Source organism: Medicago sativa, chromosome 8 (genome assembly GCF_051527215.1).
Source record: "Medicago sativa cultivar Bolivia chromosome 8, Bolivia_mono, whole genome shotgun sequence".
NCBI classification, from domain to species: Eukaryota; Viridiplantae; Streptophyta; class Magnoliopsida; order Fabales; family Fabaceae; genus Medicago; species Medicago sativa.
In genome coordinates this window covers 61,133,720-61,151,243 of record NC_140756.1, presented here as the reverse complement: position 1 = coordinate 61,151,243, position 17,524 = coordinate 61,133,720, and the positions used below count along the sequence as shown (strand labels likewise).

Sequence of the window (17,524 nt, the reverse complement as noted above, 5' to 3'; positions counted from 1 at the left end):
ACTAGTACAATGTTGGCGATCCACTCAGGATATTCAGCTGTCATGAGGAAACCTGCGTCAGTTTGCTTTTGCACCTCAGCCTTAATCTTAAGAGCCATGTCTGGACGAGACCTTCTCAATTTCTGCTTGACGGGAGGGCATTCAGGCCTTGTCGGTATCCGATGCTCCACAATTTCGGGATCTAGACCCGGCATATCTTCATTGGACCATGCAAAGACATCTGGATAATCACGGAGAAGCTAAGTAATCTTCTTTTCCACTTCTAGCTCAAGTGCAGCACCAATTTTGATCTCCCGCTTGTTCTCTTCAGTGCCCAGATTGACGAGCTCAATCTCTTCCTGGTGAGGCTGAATGGCCCTTCTTTCTTGCTCAAGCAGTCGAGTGATCTCATACGGTATCTCTTCGTCATCCTCCTCATCTTCAGCTTCGTATACTGGGAATTCAAAATTTGGAGGAACCGTAGGGTCACTGTGTTCAACGGGTTTATTATGGTTCAATCTGCATAATATGATTGGGATGATTTTAGAAAAATGTTTTTCATGCAGATTTTTGAAATTAATAAGAAAATAAAGACGTTTTGGTTTTTTCTGGCATACCATTATTTCCAAGAAAAAGGCACTAAAAAGTAAAAAACAAAGAGTCGCGGAAAAGACGACAACTTTTATTGATAACGGCAATGCCGAAACAAACATGCCCTTACAAAGACATCACTTTCGCCTTGGGCAGAGCGAAAGGATTGTTATTTTGAAAACAAAGAAAAGCATGAGCAACAAGACACATTACATGGAAGAATGCATGACTAAAGGAATATCAATGGCCTCCCAATTTCTCACGATGCCTCCTGGTACAACAAACGTAGGCACATAACTACTTTCAGCAGCATCTTCAGCAATAGCGTTAATAAACCCAGCACTATAGAAAGTTCCTGTTGAAACGCCCGAGGTCGGGGAGAAACCGAGGCCATTTCTGCGCTTATTCTCCAAAATTTGTATCACTTTACCCCAGCCAGCAGCTTGCCCTTCTTGAACAGCTTTCTGGGCGTTTTTCAATGAAGCCATAGTAGCACTACCTCTTCAGGGTTCTGCACCTTCAACAGTCAAGCCTTGAAATGACGTCCCTTCAGCGGACCCTGCTTCAACACAAGAGAAAGATGACACTTGGCTAACCAGATACGCTTCTTCACCATGCACAGTGACAAGCTTACCATTCCTCACAAACTTGAGCTTCTGATGCAGAGTGGAAGTTACTGCCCCGGCATCGTGAATCCACGGTCTTCCGAGGAGGCAACTGTAAGAGGCGTTGATGTCCATGATTTGAAAAGTGACCTGGAATGTCTCCGGTCCAATGGTAATTGGCAGATCTACCTCTCCAAGAACATCCTTACGAGATCCGTCAAACGCCTTAACCAAGTAGCTGCTCCCCCTCAGAGAAATTCCATGATGACTCAACTGTCTCAGTGTAGACTCAGGCATTACATTTAAGGATGATCCAGTGTCTACCAACACGTTGGATATCATGTCGGACTTGCAGTGCACCGAGATATGCAAAGCTAAGTTGTGGTATTTCCCTGCTTCAGGAAGTTCATCGTCACCAAACCACAAGTTATTACAAGCAATAATGTTACCCATTATTCCATCGAACTGATCCACGGAGACTTCATGATCGACATAGGCTTGTTCCAGTACTTTCATCAACACTTTCCTGTGAGCTTCTGAGCTCAGGAGTAAAGACAAGATGGATATTTTTGACGGAGTTTGCAGCAGCTGGTCTACAATCTTATAATCGCTCTTTTTAATAAGCCTCAAAATTTCGTCCAGATTAGACTCTTCAATAGACTGGCCCGATGGGCTGGCATTCTTGTCAACAGGAGGAGCAACCGGTGGAGTTACTGTGGCAGCAGGTGTAACAACCTTCTTCTAGAACAAGGGTGGACGGACCCTTCCACTTTTCAGAGTTGTAGTTTCTTCAGCAATGTTACCGACCACAGTTGGGGATACCAGAGGCACTTCTATCCCATTCTCAATCATAGTCGCATCATATTTGTAAGGGATTGCCTTAGTAGAGGCATAAGATACCGGGCCAGGTAGCCTGATCACCAAGGGTTTGTCCTTCCTTGTCTAAGGTGCACTTTTGGCAGGAGAACCATGAAACACTGGCACAATCATACAAATGTCACTAGCAACCAAGTGCTTGTTGTCCATCAGACTTTGTATGTCACCCTGTACGGTACAACAACCCATAGGGTTCTGAAGACACTCTGAACAGGAAGCATGGTTGTGGTTAAACAAGGAAGCTTGGCAAAGCTTGACATGTAGTGGCACCAAAGGAGTAGCAACATTACGGACATCTAAAGCGGGGACTTCTCAAAAAACCCGAGATGTTTCAACTTTATCAAAAACCTCAATCATGTTAACAGTAGCAAGATCTGGAAGCGGGTTGTCAAGAACGTGTGGAACACTATTTTCAAAAGTCAATCGTCCTCTGTCTATCAGATCCTTCACAACATACTTCAAAGCATAGCAACCTTCCACATCATGGCCTTGAGCGCCTTGATGGAATTCACATGTGAGATCCTATCAAAATCGGGGAGGCATTGGCGTAGGCGGAGGCTTGCCTGGTCTGGTGACACAATGTCCTTTAGCAAGTGGAGTTGGGAGCAGATCAGCATACCGCATCGGTATTGGTGGAAAATAAGGCCTGGGCCGAGGACCCTGTTGTTGTGACTGTTGCTGTTGAGCAGGAGGCTGCTGTTGTACTTGCTGGGCAATGGCATTAACGGGCACTGGTGGTTGACCCGATGGCAGAGGATACTGCTGATAGAATGGTGGGAAGAAGGGATGTTGAGAGTACTGCATATATTGGTAGGGTAGGGGTAACTGAGCAGCATTAATAGGAGCGACAACAGCTGTAGACTGGTTACCGGACACCATCCCTACTTCGGATTCTTTCTTCTTGTGGCGGCCATTACCATACTTCTTTGGCGCACTAGCTGAGGACTCACCTTTTTCAAGAATGATGATGCCTTCTCTGACAGCCTCCTCTAGACGAGTTCCCATAGTAACCATGTCGGAGAAATTATTTGGTGCAGAGACTATCATTCTTTCAACATATTCTTTCTTCAAAGTTCAGGAATGTCTGTGTCAGTTCTTCCTCATCGAGCCGAGGAGAAACACGGGCAGCTGCCCCTCTCCATCTCTGAGCATATTCACGGAAGGTTTCATCTGACTTTTGAGACAAAGACTTAAGAGAATCCATATTCGGCTTCAAGCGGGTGTTAAACTCATAATGATTTTCAAAAGCATCGGCGAGTTCCTCAAAAGTATGGATATTGTCTTTACTCAAACCAGTGTACCAATCTGCCGCATCTTCCGTCAAGCTATCCTGGAAGCAATGGATCATTAGTGCATCGTTATCTACGTAGTTGGCCATCTTTCGGACGTACCGAATGACATGGCTATGTGGACAAGAAGATCCGTTGTATTTGTCAAAATCTGGCACTTTGAACTTCTTAGGAACCTCAAATCGGGATACCAGGCATAGATCACGGGCCTTAGCAGAAACACCGTTCCACGGCTAGCTTTGACCTCACGGAGCTCTCCGGCTAGCTCTCTTAACTGTTCTCCCATGGCCTCCATTATAGGGTCCTGTCCACGTGGAGTGTCAACATCGATTACCTGTTGCACAGTGTGTACAACAGGATCGGTAACAACAGTAGTCACTTGAGGCATAGAGGTAGATGTAGAAGCAAAAGTTGTTGCAGGAATATGTCCTTGATGGGCAATACCAGAAATACCGGCTGTAGTATTAGGAGCATAGAAAGCTGAGAGTCCATAAGGGCGGCCATTGGGCATAACAAACCGAGCATCAGAAGCCACAATGGATAATGGGATGGATGGAATCACTTCGGTAGTAACCGAAACAGACGTGACCGGTTGTTCTTGTGCAGCCATCAGAGTAGACATAGCGTTATGAGCCTTGGCCAAGTCTTCTTTCATAGCAGCCAATTCGGCACGGAGCTGAGCATTCTCTTCTTCAAAGTTAGCCATGTTTCTTCTCTTGTACAATCTTGTCTGATGAATTCTAGCTGGTTGGTGAACTTTGCATGCACGAGCCACCTTTCAGACTGCGGCGGGGAAACCAGGAAGCAATGAGCATGAGGGAAGTTTTTTGTGACCAATGAATGCATATGATGCATGACATGTGTAAATGCATATGCAAAAGAAGACTCTTTTTTGTGTTATCGAAGGGTTTTAGACAAATTAGAAATTTGTAAACATTACTAAACAACTGAAACATCACAACCAGACGAAACAATCAAACATCACAAGGTCTTACAAAATAATTTCCCTTTGAAATTGTAAGCCAAGGGATAGACTTTGAAATGTAAAACAAACAATAACAACTGGAAACAACAACAGGAAACAGTAATCCTCAAGCGTAGGAAGTGGAGGAGTCATCCTCAGACTCAGACTCGTAGCTGCAATATCGGGCATAGAAGTCACGGGCACCCCTAGCCCTCTTAGAATCCCTCATAAGCAACTTATCCTTTTCTTCAATTTCTTTTCTAGCCTTTTCCAACTCCTTCTTCAACGTCAAAACCTCATGATTCTTCTGTTCATCTTTCCCATCCAAAGTCATGATCAAATTCTCAGCCTCATGGTATCTAGTCTTCCACTGGTGCTTCTCTCGGTTCTCCATAGCTAGATGCTCCTGATACATCTCCTGAGTAGGCAGAGGTAGAGGCAAAGGCATGGTCGGAGTAGATGCAGACACATATCTCATGGCGGGGTAAGGCATGCCAATCTTTTCAGCTTGGTTTATTACCCATTGAGTATAGGCCTCATGAGCAATACCAGATCTCACACCCATATGCTTCACATCTTTCTTCCGAATCTCGGACCAAGCCTCTATGAAATCTTCTCTTATTCCCGTAGGAGCATTGGAGTAATGGAAGAAGTAAGGAGATGTAACAAGATAGATGGGCTTCTCTTTCATCGGGAAACCAAATTGTCGCAAGGCTAGCTCCGGGTTATAGTTGATTCCACCCCGGGTACCAAGAAGAGGCACATTAAGAAACTTCCCACCTCCGAAGATAATTTCTTTAACTCTAGCAGCGGGGGTGAGCCAAACCACTTCACTAGGGGTGAGAGCCATAATCCGCTGTGAAATAGTCCAATTCTCTGAATTATCATGGAAAGACTTCGGAAGGTGCGAAATAAACCACCTGTATAGGAGAGGTATACAGCAAAGAATGTATCCACGACCCTTGCTGGATCGATCGTGATTAGCATGGTATGTATCAGCTAGCAAAGTAGGAACCGGATTCTTGGAACGGAAGATCATAATAGTATTCATATCCACGAAGTCATCAAGATTTGGAAAGAGGATAAGCCCATAGATGAGTAGTGCAAGAATAGCCTCAAGAGTGTCCTGACAAGTAGTTTTGAGATTGGCTTTCTCAAGTAGATACTCCGAAGTGAATCCTCGGATGTGAGCCTTAGTGACAAGATTCTTGGAAACATCGGAGGTCTTGAGATAGAGATCACGGGAAATAACCAAAGGAGTAGGGGGATGCTCAAGACCCGTGAAAGGTGTCCTCTTGGCAATAGATAGATCCATCAAGCAAGAATAAGCCTCGAGTGTGGGCACCAACTGAAAGTCGGGAAAAGTGAAGCACCGATAGTTCCGATCATAAAACTGCACTAGAGTGTGTACAAGCTTCTCATCCACATTAGTCCGGAGAAGAGTAAGTAAATCCCCGTAACGACGTCGGAAACCGGTCGGATCCTTGATCTTGAGTGCCAAATCTCTCAAACTATCCAAATCCACTTCCTTGAACTTGTAGGACTTAGTCTTCCCCATTCCTACAATGTTTACAAATTCAATTTGTCTAAGCCCTTCAACAAATGCATGGAAAAAGATTTATGCATGTATGTATGTATGCATGTATGCATGATCACATTAAAGTACGGAGAAAACATGGAGGGTTAAGTTTTAAAGCCAAGGAGTCATGGGTGGACACGGTGTCCGGTGAAACTAGATCTTTGGGAAATAGTAACCAGGTTCTAAAAAGTTCCCAAGTCGCAACCTCTCTTACGTATATCACGGTGCCACGAGACAAACACTCGCTCCATGATTATCTGTAAGAAGGTTTAACTTGAGTGTAGTATCGCATGACGACTAAAACTCGAGACAAACACTCGGTTTAGTCTCCGCACTACATCCTAGAAAATAGCCATGGATGGGTTCGGTTATCTACGGTCCATAGCGTCATAGAACAATTGGAAGCAAAGTGACTAAACGCGACAACACGCGCCGACAACATCACCCCCAAAATGCCTCAACTATGTGGGATTGATCGCATAATCCAATACACGAGGCAACCCTCGGAATGAATTGTCGATTATATCCCCCCTAAATCCTAAGTTCACTCAGCCCGGGTGTAGGGCTATAATATTCTCACCCCCACACGTTTGCAAGAATTTAAACATTTATTCACATAAGAAAGCAAGTAAAAAAGAAGCAAGTAAAAACAAAGCGCAAGCGTGAAAATAAGGACTAGGCGTAACTCTCGAATCTCCCCAGTGAAGTCGCCAGCTGTTTTATCTTGGTTTTTCGGGTGTCAAACATTGATTAAGTTTGAACCTTTTTAACCTTTGATATCTCATTTTTTCTTGGGAAGGGAAAAATAAGAAAAACCCTTGAGAATCGAGGTCCGAGAGTTGTTTTCGTTACGGGAAGGTGTTAGGCACCCATAACGACTATAGTATCCTATAGGAACCGTCTTTACTTTCTACGCGAGCGTTTTATTTTTAAATGCTATTTGAAAGCGTTATTTACACTTAAGGGTTTCCTAGGTTAAGAATTGGAGGGAGAAGAATGTGTTTGGATTTTTGTTTTATTGGAATTGGAGAAGTTTTGACTTCTTGCCTACATACCCTTTTAAGGGATCAAATTCCATGTAGTTCTCTTCCAAAAAGTTTTTTTGTTTTTGTTGGTTGATTTTAATTTTGAAAATAGAATTTTGAAGAATAAGAGAGAGAGGCCTCAAGGGCATAAGATTTTGAAAATATGAGGTGGAATTAGTTATTTTGCAAAAGAAGTCTAAGTATGATTAAAGTTCATTAAAGTTTTTGTTTAAGAAAATAAAGGGATAATTCAATGGGATTTTGATCCCAAGGTTTCTTTGGAAAATTATTTGAGTGAAGTTGTTCATGTTATTTTTGGAAAAGAGAATTTTTCTAAGTATCGTGATTCCTAAGCATACATCTAAAGCATACATTCCCTAAACATACATCAAGAGTATCCATGTGATGTGTGTGCATGTGTCGGTGCTTGTGTCGGTGTACATCATTAGAGTCCATTGTCCTTTACATAGGCTCTAGTTTACATGCTATGGTCTTGCAAGAAATTAAAATTGCATGAAGTAAAATACACCACCCTAGGTTTTACATTCTAATTTTTGCATGAATTTAAATGGCAAGAAGTGAAATGGAGACGGGATGCTTATGAGATGTATGAAACATGAAGTAGAGGGTTAGTAGCATAAGGCAAAGAGTGGTAGAAAATATAAGCAAAAGAAATACTAGACACAATTGCAATATTAACAAGCAAGAAGCAAAAAACTTAATCAAAAAGGTAGTAAAATATGCCTAATATGCATCATAATATCAAAGCAAGATCATGTCCCATAATCCTCATGTTATGACAAGTTTTTCAAAAGGTTTATTTCAGCCACAACATGAAAATTACAAAGCAATGTCAAGCTCTAAAAATTATGACTCATTATAAGCCTATTTTACAATTTATTCACATACTAAAGTATTCACATAACTTGTAAAACAAGCAACTCACAAATCAATTCATAACCAGTGGAGATTAGCACCAAACCAGGGACATATATATTGTAAATTCATATATCAAGCATCAATATATCATGGCAAAATTTTAGGATCAAGAACATGCAAAAATTTCACAAAAAAATTAACAAAAAGTAACACAAAATCACAAGAAAAGTCCACATATATTTTTATCAATTTTTAACATGCCAAAATATCATAAGAAAACAAGTTTCCAGTATCAAAAATGATTGCAAGAAGGTCCACAAGATTCTTAGAAATTTTTAACAAGATTTTTGACAAAAATGAAAAAAGAATTGTATTAACAAGGAACAAAATATTTCCTCCTATCTTTGATCAATACTTAACATGTAAACACATCAAGATTCATCAAAAATATCAAGAAAATCATTGAACATTTTTCTTTGAAATTTTTAAAAGGTTTTTTGGTAAAACAGAGGTGCAAATATCAAGAAGCAGTGTGGGAATATCACAAATATAGCAAGAAACGAAATCCAGGACAACGGAAGCCCAGGTCCAAAATCCTGGATGGATCTGGACTATCCAAACGCATCAGGAGAGTTGGATTGATCCAGTTCCTCCTAACCCTAGATCCAACGGTGATGACGCAACCTAGAGGCTTATATAAGCCTCTCCTCAACGTTTTCTTCACTTTCCTCTCTTCTTTCTCTCTCTAACTTCTCTCCTAGTGAGAGAAGCTCTGCAACTCTCTCTTCTCCGATCATCTTTCACCGCCGGTTTCTGGAATGAAACGGCTGGAGAAGATGAAGATTCATCGGAATCTTCATCATCACCGCCGTGAATTCCAGATTCCGGCAAGACCTAAACAACTTCGATCTACATGGATCTAAACCCTAACTTACTCTATTTTCACACTGATTATGAATATGAACTTAGTTTTACAAAATAAACGGTGAATCTTCGTAGATCTACATTTTAGGGTTCGGTTTTCAAATCTTTTCAATCTTTTCAGAGTTCTTCGAAAGAACACGTGTTAGAACTTGTTAATCTGCTTCGATTCACCGTTTATTTGTGTTTGTAAACCTTAGATGATCTTTTGCGATGAAAACGAAGAAGTTTTTGGTGATTACCTGGTTTTAATCGGAGATTCGAACGAAAAGATCCTCAAGAACGCTTCAGATTCTTCTGGTAAGTGTTTGAAACTTCTGGAAACCGAAAATAAATCGGTAAATCTCTTTTTCTTCTTCGCCGGTTCAAAATTTTACTTCGATCCTTCTTCTTCTCTTTTCGAACACTGTGATCGTATGAATTTGTTACTTCGGTGACGAATTTGTGCTGGAATTGCAGTGATTTTGGTTCGATGATGAAGATTCAGCTTTGAATCTCTGAGAACTTCACGAAATTCGCTTCAATTTGGTTCAATTTGTGATTCTGGAAAAATTAGGGTTTGATGAATGTTCTTGGTGTTCTTCATGAATCTGGAAAAACGGTTATGATTTTGATTCTGAGGAGAAGAGAGATAATTGGGAATTGTGTTTGTGTGATGTGGCGTGTTGTGAATGGAATTGTTGGCACTGTGCATTGATGATATGGCCCTTATATAGGCTGCCATGTGGACCTGTGACCCAATGAACTTGTGACACCTGTACTGGACTGTAACTAACTCGGTCTTGGGCTGTTTTGGGACCTAGGGACCTTCCTGCAATTATTGAAAATACAAGGACCAAAATGCAATAATAGAAAAAGGACTTAAAAACAAAATTACAAACATTTGAGGACTAAAATGTAAAACTGTCAAAGGACTAAAATGCAAATTTTAGAGACTCAGTGGACTGAAATAATAAAAAAAAGACTAAAATGCAAATAATAAGACTTTAAGGACTAAAATGCAATTAAAAATAAAATTGGGTAAAAAATGTAAATTGAAAACAACGTAAAGTGAAACCGATAAAAAACACAAAAAAGGACTAAAATGAACCAACTACACAAATGAGGTACTTCAAAGTAACCTCTATCTGTCGAAATTTCATGTGAAATGACCAAAATGCCCCTGGGGACTAAACTGACTCTAAATGACTCAAATGCAATTTTTGAAATGAATTTTAACATGGAATTGAAACAAAAACTTATACAACGAATTGAAAGGACTCAGAGACCATTTTCAGAGACTAAAGTGAGTTTGAACACAGGAAATGACTAAAATGCCCTTTTTATGAATTTTTGCAAATAACATTGAAATAAAATGCAGAGAACATGCAATTGATCAGAGACAATTTCAAATAACTTGGAATGCAAGAAAACACTTTTGGATGGCTTGAAATGAAAGAAAACATAGACAAAGTCACAATTTAAAAAATTTTTAAGGCAAAGACAGTAAGTCATGCAACTAAAGCATAGTAAAATATCAGGGTAAACATTATCAAATTGGCAATCACTCAATAGTAATAGACACATATCAGAGATGGAAAAACACTTTGAGCAAGTATTTTTAGGTCCAAAATTAGGGTATAACAGGACCAAAAGTGAAGTTGCGAAATTTTTTAGGGACTAAAAGTTGAAGAAATTTTTTAGAGGGAATAAAACGTAAAGTTGACATTATTTATAGGAACCAAAAAATAATTAACCCAAAAATAATTAATATTGTATTGAAAATTGAAAAATCTACTTTTACACAATTGTTTTTTAGGTCTATCATTTCAAGACGGTAGAAGTAAAGTAGATTGGGGGTTAGGCAACTTGATGGAGAGAAAGGCATCATGACACACACACACACACTCTCTCTCTCTCTCTCTCTCTCTCTCTCTCTCTATATATATATATATATATATATATACTCTCTCCGTCCTAAAATATAAGCAAAAATTGGTTCAAAATTTGTACCAAATACATCAACTTATGTTGACTTATTTTTGCTTACATTTTGGCACGGAGGGTGTGTGTGTGTGTGTGTGTGTATAATTTTTCTTTCACTCGTCTCTTTCACAATATCATTGAGTCCTAATCGTGTACTCCCTCCATCCTAAATTATACTCCATCTGGTCCAATTTATAAGAAAAAATTAACTTTTTAGATTCAGTGAGTAATTGATGTATCTTGTCTAGAATATAAACCAAATACATCATTTATGCAATGAATCAAAAAAGTCAAATGGTTCTTATAAACAGGACCGAATGGAGTAAGTCGCTATCGAGAAAAAATTGTTTCAAATTATAAGTCGCTTTACAATATCAATGAAGCGTTAAATGCTACTTTTTCTACAATACTCTCAACTATATTTATTACTCTCACTTCTTTTAATTCTTTAATTTATGTTTTCTATGTCATTAATGAAGGATAATTTTGTAATTTTTTTATAATTTATCTTTCTCATACAACATGAATTACGTTTTTTAAATTTATATAAAATGACCAAAATATCTTATAATTTAGGATGGAAGGAGTAAAATATAAAAGCATCTGTGTTCTACTATTTTTAAAATAGGTCCACTGTTAAATGAGAACTTTAGTGCTTTTATAATTTTGTCAATCATCTCTGATAAACAAGGATAAAGACATCCATTCTTGATGGTACCCAATGTCCCAATCCATTCCCCACCAAATGACTTATGGTGATAGTTACATTTTAACAAATAAAACAACATCTTATGCCTTACTGGTGAATGTATGTGATGGGATGGAAATATTATTTGTTGTTGGGTTGTTGATTAATAAATACTCCATTCGATGTTAATTATAAGTTAACAAATCATTTTCTAGATTTCTTAGAAAACTAATGTATTTCATTTGTAATGTAAACTAAATAGATCATTTATTCAATAAATCTAAAAAAATAAAATGTTGTTTATAATTATGATAGAAACTTCCCTAAAGACCGGTGACATTATGGTAAAAATTTAAAACCTTTCGATTTGAAACTTCCCTAGAACATGGTTGTTGAGTAATAACTCCATTCGATCATGTACCTCTTATTACATCTCATACTTTATGTATTTTATTTGCCACGTGACCCACGTGTAGGGGTGTGGTTAAATGTTTTTTTTAAGGGATAAATGTCATTTACTAACAGCTGAAAATAATGGTTCACATGATAAATTGAGCTAAAAAATTACTACATAGTACACCCTCCGGTCACTATTATAAGCAAAAAAACTACATTTTAGATTCATTCATTAAATGATCTATATGGTTCATAATAAAGATCACATACATCATTTAATGAATGAATCTAAAATGTAGTTTTTTTGCTTATAATAGTGACCGGAGGTGTATAACCTTATCCTTTTTGAGTATATCTACACTAACTTCATTTCTTCCATAGCAGTTAGCTTTGCTTCATCATGGATACCATTAGAGATGAAGAAAAGGCACTTCATATAGTAATGTTTCCATGGCTAGCCTTTGGTCACATGATTCCATACCTTGAATTAGCCAAGCTTATAGCACAAAAGGGTCACCAAGTCAGTTATGTTTCTACTACAAGAAACATACAACGTCTCCCTAAACTACCACCAAATGTAGCACCTCTCATCAAATTTGTGAGCCTTCCAATGCCTAAAGTTGATAACCTTCCTGAAAATGCAGAGGCCACCACAGATATTCCTTATGATGTCGTACCATACCTTAAAAATGCCTTTGATAAACTTGAACAACCTTTCACTCATTTCCTTGAATCTTCTAATGCTGATTGGATTTTGCATGATTTTGTTCCTTTTTGGTTGGGTTCTGTGGCATCCCAATTAGGTATAAAATGTGTTTTTTTCTCTATTTTCACTCCACCGTTCATGGGCTTTATGGGACCGGGTTCAGTTCTCTTGGGTAACGACCCGGTTCGAACAAAGCCCGAGGACTTTATTGTTTCTCCGCCGTGGGTTCCCTTTCAGACCACTGTGGCGTACCGTTATTTTGAGATCATCAAGATCATGGATATTCTCTCCGACAATGACTCAGGTTTTTCTGATGCGTATCGCTATTGTTCATCAATTCAAAATAGTGAGTTCATTTTGATTCGTGGTTGTACCGAATTTGAACCAGAGTGGTTCCAAGTGATCCAAAATATTCACAACAAATTAGTTCTCCCTGCCGGTCAGCTCCTTAGCACGGAGTTTGAGGGTGGCGATGTAAACAACACTTGGTGGTGGATGAAGGAGTGGTTAGACAAGAAACCAAATGGCACAGTGGTATATGTGGCTTTTGGTAGTGAAGCAAAACCAAGCCAAGAAGAGGTGAATGAGATAGCTTTAGGGTTAGAGAAGTCAAAGCTTCCATTCTTTTGGGTCCTTAGGGTTCGACGTGGGCCTGCAGATAAGATTGTGTTGCAATTGCCAGAAGGGTTTGAGGAGCGAACCAAAGGGCATGGAGTGGTATGCACTGATTGGGCCCCACAAATGAAGATATTGGGCCACGTGGCAGTTGGTGGATTCTTGACTCATGCAGGGTGGACATCGGTGGTAGAGGCAATTCAAAAGGAGAAGCCACTTGTGTTGTTGACGTGTCTTGCAGACCAAGGAATAAATGCAAGAGTGTTGGAGGAAAAAAAGATGGGGTACTCGGTGCCTAGAGATGAGAGAGATGGGTCTTTCACAAGTGATATGGTGGCTCATTCAATTAGGCTAGTTATGGTTGAAGAAGAGGGAATGATCTATAGAGACAATATTAAGAACATGAAGGATTTGTTTGTCAATCCTGAAAGACAAGATAGATATGTTAATAGCTTGTTGGACCACCTTAGAAGTCTTTTGAAACATTGATTGTCATGTCGACTTTGATGCTACCATTTTCGTTGAGCTTAATCACTTACTTCTTGTCGGAATCCAAATTTCAAAGTGAAGTAGACAACGATTTTTCTTAGTTTTTAAGTAATTTCTACTTTCAGTTCCTTGTAACTGCATTCATTAATAAGGTTAATCAAATTTCTTTATCTTTCTTTTAAATTTATTCTTGTTGTTAGAACTAAAGACAGATTGTTAGTGAATAAGTTATTCTTTGTTATTCAACAAAGTTATTTGAAGTGTGAAGATATAAGTTTTCCTTAGAATGATTCAAATGACTTAGTTTTCCTTAGAATAATTCAAATGACTAAAACACATTCACACATTCTTCAACTCAACAGAATCACTCTGAGAGGTTATCCTTTGTTTATTCGTAAACTTATATTTTGTAGGATATATTAAGAGAGTATGTTTCTCTTTTTGTTTGTATGAATAAACCCTCCCATATCTTGGCCCCGTTCAAGGTTTCAAAACCAGAATATGTTCAGTTAGTCTCAAGTATATGAAAAAATCATTAATTTAATCATTACTCGATCTGTCTCATTATAATTCTTTTTAAGGATAACAACGGTTATTAAGAAAATGATTATTTTGGTTGATTTTAATAGTAAAATTAATATTACTTACTAAAACACTCCTTCGAATTGTAGTTATTTGAGTAGTCAAGTGAAATGAAATTCAATAAATAAAAGTATATTAGTGAGAAAAAAATATTAAATGATAAATTGATATAATTGATATTCTAAAGCGACAGTTATTTTGAAACATAGAAAAAAAAATGCTAAAGTGACAATTTAAATGAGACGGGGGAGTAACTTCTTAATACTCTCTTTGTCTTAAATTAAGAGTCTCATTTGAGTTTTACAGGATTATTAAGTAAATGATTAATAGTGTTGATTTTACTGGTAAAATGTGCATCATTTACCAAAACACTCTTACAGTATTAATTAGAATTAGTGGAGTAGTTATAAATTATTTAAGGGTTGTGCTAACAAGTGCCCTAAGGGCATTTAATAATGAAACCAAAAGTTGTATGTTTGCATTGAATTCAACAATATTTTGACTTTTAAAAAGTTAAATTCATCACTTTTCACCATTTCCAATACAATATTCCTATTTTTATCCTCTTAACCAATGTCCTAATGACACTTTTTAGCATTTCTCATTATTTACATACAATAAATAAATGAATAGAAAAAATAATAAATGTTTTATTGATATCATAAAAGGAACATATAATTTGTGACAAAGAAAATTAAATAAGATGACACCTAATATGAGATGGAGGGAGTAATAGACGGTATATGTGATAGCTTACGGCTAAATTTAATGATTTGGAAAATGTTAATGAATGTCCCGGATACTCTTTAATACCTTTAAATTATACTCCCTCCATTTCAAAATGAGTGTCGTTTTAGCAAAAAAAAAAAAATTGTTTCAAAATGAAAGTCACTTTCGGTTTTCAATGCAATAATAACTTTTTCTTTTCAATTGTACCCTTCAATTAATACTATGTTACACTACTTCCAAAGTATTATTTTTTCTTTAATGAAAAACTAACCAATAGTTGATTAGGATAATTTGGTAAAATTCCTATGACATTTGACTACTTTATTCAATTCCTTGATCCGTGTGCAATTGACTAAAGCGACACTCATTTTGAAACAGATGGAGTAACTTTTTATAACAAATTGATTAATTAATGAGATTGAAAATTAAAATATTTAACTTTTTTATAACTAATTTCTTATTTTAAAAATGCTTGAAAAGTGTCCGAAAACACTAGTTACAAAACCCATTTTATAGTTAAAATATTTAACTACTCCCTCCGGTCCTTTTTACAAGAGATAAATGGGTCAACTAAAGTTGATGTATTTGGTTCAAAATGTAGACCAAATACATCAACTTTAGTTGACCATTTGTCTCTTGTAAAAAGGACCGGAGGGAGTAATTTCTTATTACTACAACTCTTTCCTCGTGGGATGCGTGAACTGCTTTTTTATAGTTAAATAAGTATGCATACAAGCTTGTCATTTGAGTATATAAAAGTCAACTGTATATTTTCCATTGTAGCTATCTATCTCACTCCACCATGGATGTAGTTAGAGATGAAGAAAAGCCACTTCACATAGTAATGTTTCCATGGCTAGCCTTTGGTCACATGATCCCATACCTTGAAGTGGCCAAACTTATAGCACAAAAAGGTCACCAAGTTAGCTACGTTTCTACCCCAAGAAACATACAACGCCTCCCTAAACTACCACCAAACGTTGCTCCTCTCATCAAATTTGTGAGTCTTCCAATGCCAAAAGTTGACAAACTTCCAGAAAATGCAGAGGCAACCACAGATGTTTCGTGGGATGTCTTTCAATACCTTAAAGATGCATTTGACAAGCTAGAACAACCTTTGACCAATTTCCTTGAATCTTCTAATACTGATTGGATTATGCATGATTTTGCTCCTTTTTGGTTGGGTCCGGTGGCAACAAAATTTGGTATAAAATGTGTTTTTTTCAACATTACTACTCCACCAAATCTTGCCTTCTTGGGACCAATTTCGGTTCTTATGGGTAAAGAGAAAGACCCTCGAACAAAGCTGGAGGATTACACGGCTCCACCGCCGTGGATTCCATTTAAGACTACAGTGGCATACCAATACTTTGAGATTAAGAAGAACGCGGAAGTTTTCTCCAAAAATGACTCGGGTATTTCTGAAATGCATCGTGTTAGTTCCTGTGTTCAGAACTGCGACACGATTTTGATTCGCGGTTGTACTGAATTTGAACCTGAGTGGTTTGAACTCCTCCAAAACCTTCTCCAGAAACCAGTTCTACCTGCAGGTCAACTCCCTAGCACAGGGTTTAACTTCATCGATGAAAATGACACGTGGCAAGGGATCAAGGAGTGGTTGGACAGCCAAATTCATGGCTCAGTGGTATATGTGGCTTTTGGTAGCGAAGCAACACCGAGTCAGGAAGAAGTCAATGAGATAGCTTTAGGATTAGAGAAGTCAAATCTTCCATTCTTTTGGGTCCTTAGGGCTCAACATGGGCGTAAAGACACTGCGGTGTTACAATTGCCGGAAGGGTTTGAGGATCGCACCAAGGGGCGCGGAGTTGTATGTACTGATTGGGTTCCCCAGATGAAGATATTGGGCCACACGGCGATTGGTGTGTTCTTTTCTCACGCAGGTTGGACATCGGTGGTGGAGGCAATTCAGAATGAGAAGCCACTTGTGCTGATGACTTTTCTTGTAGACCAAGGAATAAATGCAAAGGTGTTGGAAGAAAAGAAAATGGCATACACAGTGGCTAGAGATGAGCAAGATGGGTCATTCACAAGTGACTCAGTGGCTCGCTCAATTAGACTAGTTTTGCTCGAAGAAGAAGGGAGGATCTATAGGGAAAATATTAAAGAGGTGAAGGACTTGTTTGTCAATATTGAAAGACAAGATAGATATATTGACAACTTGTTAGACCACCTTAAAAGTCGTTTGAAACGTTGATCGTAGTGCTGGATTTGATTTTACCATTTTCATAATTATATTATTATGTAATATGTTTTGTTATGAGCTTTTTATTATGATTTTGTGATTTATTGTGATTGTTCAACTGTGTTATGTGTGTGTTATTTAAATGCTTGTTGTCATTGAGTATTTGAATGAAAATAGCCTTTTAAACGTGATTTTATAGAGATGATTTATTGTGTCTGGTTCTAACAAAATGAATCACTGCAACAAAATAAAAACGTAAATGATAGATGGAAGCTGCAAACACTAGATACTGTTGTACAACATAACTGGTTAACGAACTTTTCCCTTTGAAACATTTCTCTATGCAAATTGCAAAAGTGTAGGTAACTGGAACAGGTATAATGTTAAGCATCAGATCCTAAAAAAACCGAACTTCAGCCATTCATTAGGCTATCTATCTTGTG

The 17,524-nt window shown here is 37.9% G+C and overlaps 2 pseudogenes across 2 annotated transcripts; both read left to right on the top strand.

The window, feature by feature from the left end:
• Positions 1-12,077: 12,077 nt before the first annotated feature.
• Positions 12,078-13,750, top strand: LOC146900183 (UDP-glycosyltransferase 91A1 pseudogene; annotated as a pseudogene). The gene has a single exon (XR_015022428.1). The product of XR_015022428.1 is annotated as a UDP-glycosyltransferase 91A1 pseudogene (transcript).
• A 1,801-nt stretch (positions 13,751-15,551) lies between these two features.
• LOC146900182 (UDP-glycosyltransferase 91A1 pseudogene) lies at positions 15,552-17,283 on the top strand (annotated as a pseudogene). The gene has a single exon (XR_015023790.1). The product of XR_015023790.1 is annotated as a UDP-glycosyltransferase 91A1 pseudogene (transcript).
• The last annotated feature ends 241 nt before the right edge of the window (positions 17,284-17,524 follow it).